The 15633-nt window shown below is 46.8% G+C and overlaps 4 non-coding genes across 4 annotated transcripts; 2 read left to right on the top strand and 2 right to left on the bottom strand.

The window, feature by feature from the left end:
• Positions 1–8809: 8809 nt before the first annotated feature.
• Positions 8810–8883, top strand: TRNAN-GUU (transfer RNA asparagine (anticodon GUU)). Its single transcript has one exon. It is a non-coding gene; the product is annotated as a tRNA-Asn (tRNA).
• A 3264-nt stretch (positions 8884–12147) lies between these two features.
• On the bottom strand, positions 12148–12229 carry TRNAS-GCU (transfer RNA serine (anticodon GCU)). The gene has a single exon. It is a non-coding gene; the product is annotated as a tRNA-Ser (tRNA).
• An 830-nt stretch (positions 12230–13059) lies between these two features.
• On the top strand, positions 13060–13131 carry TRNAP-CGG (transfer RNA proline (anticodon CGG)). Its single transcript has one exon. It is a non-coding gene; the product is annotated as a tRNA-Pro (tRNA).
• A 722-nt stretch (positions 13132–13853) lies between these two features.
• Positions 13854–13925, bottom strand: TRNAC-GCA (transfer RNA cysteine (anticodon GCA)). Its single transcript has one exon. It is a non-coding gene; the product is annotated as a tRNA-Cys (tRNA).
• Positions 13926–15633: the final 1708 nt, after the last annotated feature.

Here is a 15633-nt window from a genome sequence, read left to right as displayed (position 1 = left end):
GTGATGCCAGAGTGGCGCTCCTACCCTTTTCAGTGCTGCTGTTTTAAGCGTATTGTGAAGCAAGGAGGACTGTGGGATCGAACACTTGAGCTGTATATTATTGATGAGTCTGGTTTGAATGGCACAGGTGGTGAGCGTAGTCTGTGGGGAGTGTTTTGTTCTTGAGTGTGATGAGTAGTGGATTGCCTTTCTCATGCCATTATGCTTGTTTAGCTGGACTTATGTATAGAGTGGCATGCACTTCAGTGAGTGATAGGTGCACATCATCACGCCTGAGTCCCTTGTGGGGAACATATTCCAGTTCTTGGGATTGGTGTGGTCTGGAGTCTGATGTTCAAACTTTCCTTGTGTGAGTGACTGAATCCATTTGCTGTTTGACATGATCCTACATCATCTGTTTGTAAATAGCCAGGTTGGGATCTCATTTTCCAAATTTCAAGTGATCACATCTAGTTCTTGCTTTTGCAAAGAGGGAAATCCAAAATGATGCTGCTTGTATGAAGAGTGAGAATGGACCAATGCGTTTCTTCTTGTAGAGGGGGCCAGCAGAGGAGGCACCAGTCTAGAGTGAAGGTCTTTGTGGTACAAGTAAATTTGCAGCATTAGTTCGAGCTTGGGTCCTTGCTGAAGTTGGCCCTGTAGACAATGCAGAGAGTATTGAAGGCAGAATGTGTGATTGTAATCAAACCAGTGATCTACTTCTAGCATTGCTCATAACATTTTTTTTCATTTTCTTTTAAAACATACATAAATGGTATTGTCATTTACAATGGCAATAGGTGTGCATTAATACTGGATTTTTTAATAATACTGGATTTTATACAGCGCAAACAGCTACCTCACGAGGAGGTGTCCCGGCGCTAGTAGAACACAGATAACCTGGGCCAAAGATAGGAAATCTAGCGTGGCTGGGTGAAGAGCCAGGTCTTTAGCATCTTCTTAAAGCAGGGTTCGGAGGGGGCCTGTTGGATTGCTTGTGGTAGGGAGTTCCACAGAGCGGAGACGTTTGCTGAAAAGGTTCGACCGCCAAGTCGGGCCTTTTTTGCGCGCGGGACGACCAGTTGGACACGGTCATTGGACCGTAGTGCGCGGCTTTGGGAGTATCTTGGAAGGCGTTTTTTTAGGTAATGTGGGCAGGAGCCATGCAGAGATCTGAACGCAAGCATCAGCGCTTTGAATTTTATTCGGTTGGCAACTGGCAGCCAATGCAGGGTTCGAAGATGCGGAGAGACTGACTGCTTGAAAGGGATTCGCAGTAGCAGTCTCGCAGCCGCATTTTGAACTACCTGAAGTTTGTGAGTCAGGTATTTTGGGAGGCCAAGGTATAAACCATTGGCATAGTCCAGCCGTGAGGTGACAGTCGCATGGACAACCGTTTTTCTGCAGCTCTCCGGTAGAAGTCTAAGGATTTTTCGGAGGTTTCTTATCTTGCTCAGGCAGCATCCGGCCACTTGTTGGATATGGGATGTAAAGGACATGTTATCATCCCATCTCACTCCGAGGTTTTTTGCCGAGTGACTGGGTGAAGGGGGGGGCCCATCTCCGAAGGCCACCAGAGATCTGGGGCGGGGGTGGGACCCTTGCCGAAGAAAATGACTTCGGTTTTATTGGCATTAAGTTTTAATTTATTAGTGTTCATCCAGTGTGCAATGTCCTGGAGACAGCCTTTGAAATTTGAGAAAGAATCCTGCGTCATCTCAGAGTATGGAAATACCAACTGGGTGTCGTCGGCATATGAGATTGCCTTGACACCCCAGTTGGCAATTAGCGTAAAGAGAGGAGCCAGGTAGATGTTGAACAAGAGGGGGCTGAGGGCCGATCCCTGCGGGACTCCACAGCTGAGGGTTTTGGGTGTGGAAGAAATCGTCCCAAGTGCCACCTTCTGCGTTCTCCGAGATAGGTAGGAGTTTATCCACCCCAGCGCTCTGTCTTGAATGCCTATCTCTGCCAGCCGGCTGAGTAGTCTGGCGTGGTCCACCGTATCAAAGGCGGCCGACAGATCCAGGAGTACCAGCATTGCTGAATTTCCTGCATCCATCGACCACCTCACTGACTCGGCTACCTCTATGAGCGCTGTTTCTGTGCTAAAGCCGGGCCGGAAGCCAGATTGAGTTTCATGTAGAATGTTGTTGGTTTCCACACATTTACTTAGTTGGCGTTGTATAACTTTTTCCAGCATTTTTCCCGGGGCAGCTAGGAGGGATATTGGGCGGAGATTCGTGAGGTCATCTGGGTCCCCATTAGGTTTTATCTTTAGGGGAAGGAGAGTAGCGTGCTTCCAGACGTCTGGGAAAGTGCCCGATGTGATGGAAGAGTTCCAAATACATTGAAGTGTGGGAGCTACCGAGTCCGCTATGGCACTCCATAGTTTAGCTGGACAGGGGTCGTCAGGGGAGCCGGATTTGCAGCGGCTGAGTTCATGCCTTACCTCATTCAGGGGGATATGCATGAACTGGGTGAGGGTCTCTCCTAGCTCGCCATTGTTCGCTATGTCCTGCTTCACTGTTTTTATTACTGGACCAAAAGAGTCGTACACTTTTTTAATTTTGTGATCAAAGTACTCTGAGATTTGCTCGCATAGCGTAGCTGTGGGTACAACCTCTCTTTCAATGCATTTTGGTTTGAAGAATGACTGTACCACTTTGAAGACTTGTTTGCTAGACTGTTCTGCCTGGAGAATCGAGTCCGCATAGAAACGCTTTTTATTTTTTCTAATGGCTTTCCGGAATTTTTTGGAGGCTTCCTTATATCTAGTTTTTTCTTCTAAACCGTAGTTTACTCTTCAGAGTCTCTCCAATTTTTTACAGGCCGCTTTCTCATCCCTAAGTTCCTGCGAGAACCAGGGAGCTGAGGGGGAGTCTCTTTTTGATAGAGCCCGAGAGGCTGGAGCAATGGAGGAAACCATCTTTCCTATCCATTCATTGAGGAGTATAGCATCCGTATTGGCATTGTTTGTCAAGGAAGGGGTGGTTTGCGTAAGGACCGGGCACATGGTATCAGGGGTCAGTTTTTTCCATTGCCTCTTCATGAAGTAGCATTTACTTGATGCCGGGATGTCATTCAGAATGTTCAGAGTAAATGGGACGAGTGAACGGTCTGACCATGTCAGAGGGAGAGGTGTTTCAGACAGCACATTCTTGATATTAGAAAAGATGAGATCAATAGTGTGGACCCCAGTGTGTGTAGGGCCCTCATTGATCAGTCTGAGACCGGCAGTATCTAACGTGGTTCTGAGCAGCTCTGCCATGGCGCAGTCGGGTTTATCCATGTGGATATTGAAGTCACCTACCACTAAAAAAAGGGGGTGGAGGAGCGAACTCTGGACAATCGTGTCTAATAAGGTAGTAAGGTAGGGGTCCGCGCCGACCGGGAGGCGATATATAACTAGTCCTGCTAGTGAAAGCTGAGGGCTCGCTTGGAAGCAAAAGTGGAGTCCTTCGATTCCTTGAATAGCAGTGGGGGCTGAGGATGTCAATACTAGATGCTCTTTGAAAATAATGGCTACACCACCGCCTCTTTTTGTCCCAGGGCGGTTGGCGAGGCATATTTTAAATCCCAGAGGGACTGCAAGTGCGATGGAGGTCAGGTTGTCCTCCTTGATCCACGTTTCAGTTAAGAACAGGATATCCCATTCCTGCTCTTCTAGTAGAAGCCAGACCTCATCTGCGTGTTTGGCTAGGGATCTGCAGTTAAGTAGGCCCGCCCTGAGGCTTGTTTGAGGTGGGGATTTGGGATTGGGGGGTATCGCAGAGGCAACGCTGCCAATAGCTATCCCGCAATTGCTGCAGATCTGAGGGGGGTCGAAGGTTATAGGGTCTATGGTGTGAGGGCAGCATTTAGATGAGGGATCGAGTGCCTTTAGGTCCTCACCTGACCACGCTATCTTTCCACCTTGCGTTCCACCACCGGCAGCATGTCTGGCCCCGGCCGCGGTCTGGTCGCGGACGGGCGCAGACGGGCTTGCCTTAGGCGCGCCTTTGGCGCGCAAACGGCGCTCCCGCTGCGCTCGTCCGCTGCGCTTCCGGTGGCAACACATAATAAGTAGAGGTGGAGGAAGGGGTGTGGCCTAACGGGTGGTGGGCGTGGCCTTCGTGTCCCAGGGGAAGGCGTCCACACCAGGAGTATCACGTGGCACAGGGGATCGAGGTACAATTGTATTGCTTCATAAAAAATACACTCAACAAAGGTAAAATCAGTTTTAAAATCACATCAATTTACACCAAAGTTTAAAAAAAATCGCTAGGGCGACTCTCCCGGCTTCTGCCTCAAGAGGTCTGTAGGTTCTGCCTCGCGCTCAGCTTGGCGCGCTATTTAAATGCTCGGCGAAAGGGGCGTGGCCTAATGGGTGGTGGGCGTGGCCTGCGTGTCCCAGGGGAAGGCGTCCACACCAGGAGTATCACGTGGCACAGGGGATCGAGGTACAATTGTATTGCTTCACAAAAAATGCACTCAACAAAGGTAAAATCAGTTTTAAAATCACATCAATTTACACCAAAGTTTTAAAAAAATCGCTAGGGCAACTCTCCCGGCTTCCGCCTCAAGAGGTCTGTAGGTTCTGCCTCGCGCTCAGCTTGGCGCGCTATTTAAATGCTCGGCGAAAGGGGCGTGGCCTAACGGGTGGTGGGCGTGGCCTGCGTGTCCCAGGGGAAGGCGTCATTAGACAGTAGTAGAGAATATTCCCGGACATAGAGCCACACACACACACACACACACAAACAGAGCCACCCACACACAGACAGACGGCTCTGTCTGTGTGTGTGTGTGTGTGCGTGGCTCTGTCTGTGTGTGTGTGTGTGTGCGTGGCTCTGTCTGTGTGTGTGTGTGTGTGCGTGGCTCTGTCTGTGTGTGTGTGTGCGTGGCTCTGTCTGTGTGTGTCTGCGCGGCTCTGTGTGTGTGTGCGCGTGGCTCTGTCTGTGTGTGTGTGTGTGTGTGTGTGTGTGTGTGTGTGGCTCTGTGTCCACGAATACTCTCTACTACTCTCTAATGCTCACCTATTGCTAATTTAAATGACAATACAATTTATTTATGTTTTTAAAAAAAATGAAAAAAAATGTCATGAGCAATGCCAACAGCTCTACCTTTAATAATGCCTAGACCATTGCATTGTAAATGCTTGTTTATTACTGTCTCTTAATAACACACACTTCATCATTTAGCTGACAGATCCCTTACAATACCTATCACAAAGAATAATTCTGTGTCATTAGGAAGATTCAAGTAGTTCCATCAATTAAAGTCAATACCGGCTTCCACTCTCCCTTTACATTTGCAGATTGACTAGTTGTGCACATTTATATTTCTTTCAGGCAGCAGGCACCCTGGCAGGAAGGCTTGTTTAGCTATCTGCCGCTCCACCAGTTTCACAGCACAGGAGACTCCCTGCCTTACACTTTAGCCGAAGCATTAAAACATTAAAGAGGGTGGCTAAGCCAATTGTCTGCAGATCAAATAACAGTATCAAATTATTTACAGAACAGGAATCAGTTTGTTGTTGTAACTTGTATCACAGTTGATGATCATGAAAGCATATAGATAGTCCAATTATGGTGCTCACGTGGTGACAACACGCAGCCACCCTAGGTGCCGATAATAGGTACTGTGTGAACATTATGAATAAAATTTCAAAATAACACCCCAGCACATACTAGTTAATAAAAATCAAAAAATCCCCACAGTCCTAATGGGACTTTTACGTGGATACAAGATTGCATATTGATGCATCGGCTTATCATGGTCTGGATGCATTTTTCTAATTCATTGTGATTTTAGGAACTTGTCACAGGCTTGTTTCAAATAAAGGACTTGCATCGGAAACCAACAACACCTGCAAACGAACTCTTCTTTGTGAGTCTTAACCCATTGTTATTCTTTTGTGTTGCCTCTCATCAGCTTGTTGTTTTCTGGAATAATTAATGGAGACACTTCATTGAATCAACAAAGAAGTGTTTGAACTTTGTTCTTATCAAGTGTTTTTTGTTTTTTTAATAACTAGTGTGTGCTTTGGTGTTATTTTGAACTTTAGTTGAAGCATTTCAACTGCCGGAATTAACCATACCCGGGTGGTTGTCTTTTCACAAAAAGTTGGGAACTGTCTTTCTAAAATTAAAAAAGTACGGACACTTCATGCCCCTCAGATCCCTCCCACTTCGACCCCTGGAATAATTACAGTAAAACGGACATTAATACAGCAAACAAGAAAGCATTAAGGACAATTGTTTTTTGGGAACTTAATAAGTGATTATTACAACTTCCTAAATCAATGAAACCACATTATTAACCCCTTCGCTGCTGATGACGAGCTCAACTCGTCATCAGCCACTGTGGTCGTGTGCGGATGACGAGCTGAGCTCGTCATCTAACGGGGCTTTTCGAAAAAAGCCGCACAGCGGAAAAATAACCGCCGCAGCGATGCGGTTAACAATAGAATGGAGATTGGGTTAAAATCTGATAGGACTGAAATATATGTTCTTTAGGTCAGATGCAAAGGTTTAGAGAGGACAAAAGCCTCTGAATTGTATTTATCATGATTTGATTTGTGAACAAGGTCACCTGCAAAAAATGTGTAATGTTGTTGAGCTATCCGACATGAAATACAAGCCTGCGACAAGCTGGTTGCAGGCAATAAAATGAATGAGAAAAGTTAACCCTTCACGCTGTTTTTTCATTCAAACCTACTACCTGAGATCTATTAACAGTATTATTGATCAGATGCCTTAACCCATTGAGCTATCTGAAAACGCAGTTTGTGGTGATCAATAAAGCAAGCCGGTGCAACTCACAATCATGCTTTTCCTTGTGTGTTTCGTTAGAGATATAGCCTCATTTATGAAAAGTGATGCATCGCTGTGAGAAAACAGTGATGCGTCACTTTTCATTGCACCCTCCTTGCGACACCAATGATGCGTCATATTTACAGTATGACGCATCTTGTCGCAAGGAGTTAAAGATCCTCAGTATTTCTGACGTATCTGTAGGTGCAAACATGACGCATTGCTGGAGTGTGTCACAAAAGTGACCCAACTCTAGCAACGGGTCATTACACATGGGCTAGTCCAAGGTGAAATGTGCCTGCGTCAGTCTTACTCCTGCCATGGGTCAGGCATAAGATATTGACGCATTTGAGTCCTAGAAGTGGTACAGTGAAATCTTATAGATTTCACTGCGTCACTACTATGACCTTTACTTGCGTTGGAACGACCCACCCTGCATACATTATCCCTGACGCAGGTATAATGTGGCGCAGGGTTTTACAAAGTGACACATCTACCTAGATGCGTCACTTTGTAAATATGGTGCAGGAAGGCACATTATTTACGTCGCCGGTGCGTCACAAAAAGTGACACACCGGCGGCACAAAAGTGACTCAAGGACTCATAAATAAGCCCTACACTGTGTGACAACAAATTAATATGTATTAGTCGTCAGCTGGTGGGTCCTGGGCGAATTGTCATTGATTCTGCTGCTCTGGCCACAGTTACCATGAGGGCAGCATTTGCTAATTGGGCCACAGAACTTAAACTGCTCCTCACAGGTGTGGTCCAAGCTGTAACTGGTCAAGTTTATCCAGACGCAGGTCCGTGCCATATCACGACCGAAGCTTCTATACAACTATATATTCTAGACACAACAAATAAATTTGCTTGTGGTCGAGTTCAGTGCAGATGTGGCCTGTTGGTTTGAGCTGGACTGTTCTTATTTTAGCAGGACCAAGGCTATTTGCACCAGGTTGGCCCATATTTGAAGTCGTGCAGCACACAATTCACATATACACACTATGATATCATACTACAATCAGGGCTTTAAGTGGGCCGGGTCTGTCCGGGTCTGAGCACCGGCAGTTATTTTCTGGGGGCCTCGAAACGGGTCTCTTTCGGGCTCTATATCCAGGCCTTCAAAGGTAGTCCGTTTTCTTTTTTTTTCCTCGACTGCAGTGAGAGCATGAACATCGATGTGCCCATGCTCACAAACAACTTCAGAAGTACTGACTTCTTACTTTTTAACAGCGCCCCTTGCCGCGCTTTCCCTTTTCCAGTAGCTGTCTCGCTGTCCCCGGACTCGCAGCACTCACTCTCCCCACCCCCAGGGCTTTAAGTGGGCCGGGTCTCAAGGGGTCTGAGCACCGGCAGTTTTTTAAAGGGGGTCTCAAAACGGGTCTCTATCGGGCTCTGTTTTGAGCCCTGGCACAGGCTCTCCGTTTTTTTTACCGGTCTGCAGTGACAGCAGTTTGCTGTCACTGCAGTCAGGACAAAAGTGCCAGGGCGCAAAACAGTCAGATAGAGACCCGTTTCGAGCCAGCAGGCACATCGATGTGCGCTGCCCACACTGCTCACTTCTCACTAGTTGAGAAGTTACAGCATGACGGAATGCCAGGTGAGCGTTGTAGGGGTAGGGAAATCCTTTAATGAGAGTCATTTTCTTTCTGGATTTCCCTTCTCTTTCTGAAAACGCAAGAGCAGCAACATTGTGGTAGGGTCACCAGGGCTTTAATTGAAAGCTTTTTCAATATTATATGTAACGAGCTATAGTTGCAGCTTATTTATCTTATGCAACTAATAACCATTGACAAAGCCAATAGTCCTTACTTTTTGTAGGTATGATGTTCCTTGTCTCACATATCTGGATGCAATGACAGAAACACCAAAATACAAGTCGGGCGGCACACTATGCTAAACACAGATTTTTAGCAAGTGTTTTAAAGCCACGCCCCTAATTGCACTGGCCACACCCCTTTGAGAGACCCCCCAGTTTTTTCATTCCACTTAAAGCCCTGACTACAATTCTATCATGAGAGCTCCGGTGGCATCACGAAGTCTCTGTGGCGCAATCGGTTAGCGCGTTCGGCTGTTAACCGAAAGGTTGGTGGTTCAAGCCCACCCAGGGACGTTCACTTTTATTTATTTTAACTATACCTTAGCTTCAGATACAAACATGATTTCTTTACATTTCCAAGGTATATTTAAAACTACCCTTCTCCTGAAGGTAAAGATGAGTGCGAATGTAAACTTTCACGTGGTCCATTGCAATTTGCGTGAGGAGCAAATTGCCCATAAAATATTGCAGCTGCGTGACAGCTCCTGGTTGTATTATGAGACAAATAGTGACAGTATGAACAGTAACCTCAAAAAGTTAAATTGTACATAAACCTGTGTGTGTGTCTGTTTCATAGGTGATTTCACAGGGTGCCCTTCACCTGCCGCAGCAGGGCGCGAGCTTTTGAGACATTAGTTACTGTGTGTAGCACAGCGACATCTCGAGGCCATTAATGGAATTGCCACCGGCTAGAAACATAGCTACTTAAGTGCAAAAATAGTAAAGGAAAGGTTGACAAGTGCAAAACAAGTTTAAAATGGACTAATAAATCCTCAGTAGAGAAGGAATTGAGGCCAGAGTGAAAACGAGAAGATTGAATTGGTCTGCAGAATATGCGAAAGGTTAAGACGTCCGTGGGGATTGCATAGTTGAATGCACTGAACCCTCTTCCCCAATTACTGATACTAAAGTTAAAGGTGGATTTAAATGATGGATGCAGTTTTCTATAGCGCGAGCTCGGCCCAAAGGTATTGGAGTGCTTTACATGAGCACTAGATGACACTGCCAGCCAGGTTATTTGTATGTTTCAGGCAGAAAGAAATCAAGCGATGTCCCCAGTTACAGGATGTTGCAAGGTGTTTGTACCTCTTTAAAGGGCGTGTCGAGTGAGGCAGATAAGACGGGAAACGAGTTCTATTTTCTATATATAGCCAGTGCTTTAAATGGGAAAAAATAAGTGCAGGTACTCATTAATATGAGCTAGAGGTGTGGCAAGTGGGCGGGGCTAGGGGCGGGGCTAAGAGTAACATGATTATACATAATGAATTCTGTACCAGTTGCAGCCACTATCAAAACACATGAAAAATGTGTTTATGTAAATGAAACAGGTTAACTTGTTACACAAAATGAAATCCAAACAGGATGATATGTGAACAGTTTGGCATTTTGTAATATTTGTTGCTTTTTAATGCCATACTGTTATTTGTTGTTGTTTGGCACAATACTATCTACTCTCAGGCATACACTCGCACACACTCACACTCTCTCTAAAATCTCCTGAGTGTCCTGATTCTCTCCCTCTTTCCCTCAATTTTCTCTCACAGAAAAACAGGCACACACAAGTCGGCAAGCACACAGACATAAGCAAACACTCACAAAAAGTCTCAGGTGGGAGTAAATCCATTTTAAACTCCTTCCCTCCCATGAGTTTATAAATTGCCTCTGTCCATGTGCTACCTTCATACCTGTGTTTGCCCAAATGCGCACAATAGTTGGAATGTGATTAACAGCACAGGGCCTAAATGGGCCCTCCACTGTCAATACAGTGTGATGGTGAACACAGGGACATCATGCAAATGATCCTGCGCTGAATAGTTCAACAGCAACTCTTCTTAGGACTATAGAAGCGCCGTGGCTATCAAATAGGTTCCAACCATGGCAGCCTCGTGCTCACCAGCACTAGCAGCCAGTGAGCCTACCTTTCATGAGTATTGGTACTCTCCTCAGCAGTAGAGATGTGCTGATACTAACAGGGATAAAAATAATAATAAGTGCTGGTACACAGTACCTGTGAGTACCAGCCCATTTAAAACAACGCCACTGTCCTTTTCCTTACAACAAGGCTCTTCCTGGTTCCATGCCTCTACATAGGCATGTCCTCTCCATTCGCCTCTCATCTTTACCCAGCCTCTAAGCTTATCTCCCTAGATCTGCTCCTCTTCCTCCCACCTTTTGCTTACTCTCTCCACAAGCCTTACATTTCCTCACTGGTTTTTTCCCTACTTGTCTCTTTTTCTCCCCTCCATGCTGTATTCATCCCTTAAGTTTGCCATCTGGCCAGTATTTTGGGTTTGCAGTGTGTGTGTATGTGTGTGTGTCTGCGTCTGTCTGGGTGTGCGTGTGTCTGGGTGTGTGTGTGTGTGTCTGGGTGTGAGTGTGTGTGTATGTGTGTCTGTCTGTATGTATGTGTGTCAGTGTGTGTGTGTTTATGTGTGTCAGTGTGTGTGTGTTTAGGTGTGTGTGTGTGTCTAGGTGCATGTGTCTGGGTGTGTGTGTCTATGTGTGTGTTTGTCTGTGTGTCTGTCTGTATGTGTGTCTGTATGTGTCTGTCTGTATGCCAGTGTGTGTGTCTGTATGTGTGTGTGTGCCTGTATGTGTGTGTGTGTGCGAATTATAAGAAATGCAACAGATGTATGACTTTACAGAAATGTGTGTTTAAAAAAATACAATTTCTAAGACGATTCATGAATACAGACCTCAACAAATTTGTGGTATTTTTATCTGAAAATAAGTGGCAAACCTATCACCTCACTTCTTTACATTCATCCCATCTCTTTTCTGCTATGTTCACCTCATCTTTATCCCCAACCAACGCCATTGCCAGATGTCATGTAGCTCATTCCTAGAGTACTGCAGCGTTTCCTGCTATTCATTGCCATATGCGTGGGGCTACCGTCACACCCATAGAGCCAGTACTCAGGTCCGTCACTGGTGTCTTGTAAATACGGTGATTAATGTTGGAGGGGCTCACAAAGAGAAGCCGCTCCTGTCCTGAATATAAAAATGCTAAGAAAACCGGCTTTGGCGAAGTTAGAGGATTTTTTTAGTTGTTGCCAATAGCGTTCGTACAGTCCGTGCCATAAATATCCTAAATACGACTGAATTACTGACTGACTTTCTTAACCCATTTACACACCTGATGGAGAGGGGCGGAGGTGAGGCTAAATCACTTTCAGCTGAATAGTCGTTGCGCATGTGATCGACAGGGAAGGGTCTGTCTAAACCCTGCACTGTTAATCACAGCGTGACGCACATCATGCCCTCTTAGACCCCTGCAGTCTCAGGCCATTCACATGGACGCTGCTGGAATCTCCAGCAGGGACTCTGCAGGAGGCTTGGCGCGATTACACGCTCTAGAGAAACAGAGTGACATCTACCCTGTTTAATAGGAGAGACATACTGGAGCCTGCAGTCCCGTTTATTAGGGTACCGGTACTCTCCCTTGGCTAATGAGAAGTGCCGGTACTGAGGGTCTAGAAATTCAGAAGTGCCGGTACTCAGTACCGGTGAGTACCGGCCCATTTAAAGCACTGTATATAGCGATTATCAAAAGAACACCGACGAGGGTGGGATTCGAACCCACGCGTGCAGAGCACAATGGATTAGCAGTCCATCGCCTTAACCACTCGGCCACCTCGTCCTGATGAACGGTGCCTCCTATCAAACTTTTTTATTTGTGGACGCTCCACATGGGACTGAATTTTCCATATAAGTATATAGTGAAACGCGGTAGACGCAGGTACAACATTGAGCAGGGTGGTCTGACAGGATGAAAAATCCCTGCAGTGGCGGGCGCAGTTCCCCCCCCTTGTCTACCTGGAGGATGTCGGTGATTCGTGGCAGTTCACCTGCTGGAAATTAAACCGGTCCGAGTGTGTTAGTCGGGGTGATTTAAGTGTGGTTAGGATTGCTGATCCTCTAGCCTAGAAGTACCTTATGTCGCTGAGCCCAGGTGATGTTGGTAGCTGATTCGTAAAAGTCAGTGGCGGATGCACCCTGGCCCGTCACTACAGGCAGTGATAACACCGACAGGAAGTGGTATGACTGATCTTAGCACTGAGATTGCAGTCAGGTCACCGCCAGTGGAAAACACTCGTCACTAAACCTATCGACAAGCGGCCACGTTGCAGTGCAATAAAAAAATGTGTGAATCTGTCGCTGAGAGGAAGTGTTGTCCCTGAGATGCAATGTTCCCATTGGTCGTGTGACCTAAAAGCCAGTGTGTGGCCTGGCATTGAGAGGCAGTTATGCAAATGTCCCAGTCGCCCGGAGCCATCGATCACACTCGCCCTGTGGCTGAGAGGCAACAGTGACACTGATCTTGGTGCTAAAAGACAGCAACGTTGCTCACCCTCTCCGAGTCACTTACAGAATTTAACCAGACTGTAGATAAGTGCGATCTAAATCTTACCTGTTGCACAGCACATCTTCTGCACACCTCGACACGTCTGATACAAGGAAGCATGTACTGGTTCGTTGGTCTAGGGGTATGATTCTCGCTTCGGGTGCGAGAGGTCCCGGGTTCAAATCCCGGACGAGCCCTATTTTATTACCCTCTTCATTTGAATATTTTTATATTGATTTAAATCCTTTATACTATTTTTATATTAATTTTAACCCATTCCGTTCACATCTGTAAACAACCCTGACTCCTTCTCTGCATGAAAACGCGTTTTACATTCTACAGTGGAGTTCATTTTTTTTATGAATTATGCAGTTATAAATAAAACGGTGGGCAAATTACATGCTTTACGTGAGTTGGGAAATTATGTTGAATATATTTCCTTTTTTTAGCCGTCGTTTATCAGTATAATTACTGGGCAAAGACAGTAATAAGCACTTCCTATCTAAGCGGTAAACTGTTTCGTGGCTTTAAACACAAACACTTCTTCTTTCGTTTCACAAACATTGGACTAGAGAAGTCTTACATTAAACAGAAAGGTCTGTCTTTGGTGATGTGTAGGGAGGACCCACTCTTAAAAGCTTGTGTTGGGATTTAAGAATAGTATGTGAGATATCTCCCTACGCTGATTTGGGGGATCTCTCTCTCACTTTCACCCTTGTGTTTCTCTCTCTTTAGCAGACAAAGTGCCTTAATTTCAGTTAGCTTGTAACTAAAAAGTGAAATGTTTGAATGTGTTGGTCGTTTCTAGGAAACATTATCCAAAAAGCGTGTGTTCTTTTAATTTGGTCTTTTTCACAGCAAAGAACTTCTGTTTTAGGTTTGCAAAAAAAAATTTGTAAAAATATGTAAAATAGTTTGAAGGGGACACCCGGATTTGAACCAGGGACCTCTTGATCTGCAGTCAAATGCTCTACCACTGAGCTATATCCCCACTTGTAGAGCCTGTTCCACAATACGCAATATACGTGCCCTCAGTGGCCCTGCTCGTACAGTATCCTTTAGTTATACATTCCTGTCATTTACTTTGGGTTTTCCACTCAGCTCTATCCCCAACCCCAAGCCGTTGGAGGTTTCTAGCACTGAGCTACAAACATATCCTCCAATTCTGTACCTCTCCTCTTTGATGTGTCTGCCTATATTCACCCGCCTTGCTAATTATTTATTCGCTGAGCTATGTCGCCGTGCTTCAAGGCGCGCCCGAATATGATCACATTTCACCTTCTGAATGGGGACAGAAAGTCTTGTTAAATAGGATGTTTTTGTTTTTAACGCTGTGAGACGCCTAGTATCACGTGGATGAAGTGGCAAAAGAGAGACCGGGGAAGGGGGTAAGGCGGCACTATCATATGCCCTTCAGGAGGGGCAACGACAGAGGTGTATTGGGGTTTGAGGGGGGGGGGGGGGGGGTGACTACAGCTGCCCATCCTCAAACGGTGGCACTGTGGCAATGAAACCAGGACGTCACATGTCACCGCCTCCGGTCACACGTCACCACTGCCATGTACATATCATCACCGCCAGGGACACGTCACCGCCGCCACAGGTACACGTCACCGCCTCCAGGTCACGTCACTGCCGCCAGATAAACGTCACCACTGCCATGTACAAATCATCACCGCCAGGGACACGTCACCGCCGCCACAGGTACAAGTCACCGCCTCCAGGTTCACGTCTCCGCCAGGTACACGGAGCCGGAGGACTCAGCCAAGCACAGGACGAGGGATTATTAGAGTCAGGGTACGAGTCGGGGTACCACGCGGGTGGACGGCATCCCCCCACTTATTTTCGAGGGTTTTCCAGGGTGGACGCCGTCCACCCTGCTCAATCACAAAGCCGTCCACCATTTACAATGAAAACCGCGTCCACCCTTACAAAATAGGTGCGCGCGGGTGGATGGCTGAAATCGGAAGGTTCTTGGACTGCCGCAGGACACCACGCCGGTCACCACGCCCCTTCACCTACCAGGTTCGCCGTTGCAACCAATTGATGGACGCCGTATTTCAACAGGTTTTTGCCTTTCGTGACGTCACTTGCAGTCGTGACGTCACTTCCGGCCTGTGAGCGTCCCCCCACTTCTAGGTTGCTGCCTTTCGTGACGTCACTTCCGGTCGTGATGTCACTTCCTGTATGCGAGCGTCCCCCCACTTCTTCATTTAGGACTTGTGCCCTGATTAGAGTCCTACAGGGGGGCCAAGGGCTGGGATGGATGGCCGATGTGGCCCCCGGGGGAATGCAGGTCGGCAGACTCGTCTTCCCCCGGGGTGTTCGCGCGAGGACACGGCAGGCGGAAGTTAGGTAAGGGGTTTAGGTCAGGGGTGGGAGGGGTCAGGTAGGAGGCTACTTATGGGGGAACAGGAGAGGAACAACTTCCTTTTCCTGTCCCCAGTGCCTCAGGGAAGAGTTAGGTTTTTGCCACCCGCCCACCCTACAAGAAAAAGGGGTTTTTGGTGCGGTGTTGTTATGGTTGCCATGTTGGGCAACATGCCAGTTTAGGACAGGATGGCAAGGGGGGAGACGTTCCGGAACTGGGAGGGGTGGGGAGTCCATGACGGGCAGAATCATCCTTACAGGGAGGGGGTTACAGCCGCAGGATGGGAGAGAGTGGTAGACGGGAGTGCGATGGATGGAAATGACCGAGG

This window comes from Lissotriton vulgaris, chromosome 12 (assembly GCF_964263255.1).
Source record: "Lissotriton vulgaris chromosome 12, aLisVul1.2, whole genome shotgun sequence".
Classification (NCBI taxonomy): domain Eukaryota; kingdom Metazoa; phylum Chordata; class Amphibia; order Caudata; family Salamandridae; genus Lissotriton; species Lissotriton vulgaris.
The sequence above is the reverse complement of the archived record's forward strand: the minus strand, read 5'-3'. Positions and strand labels throughout refer to the sequence as shown.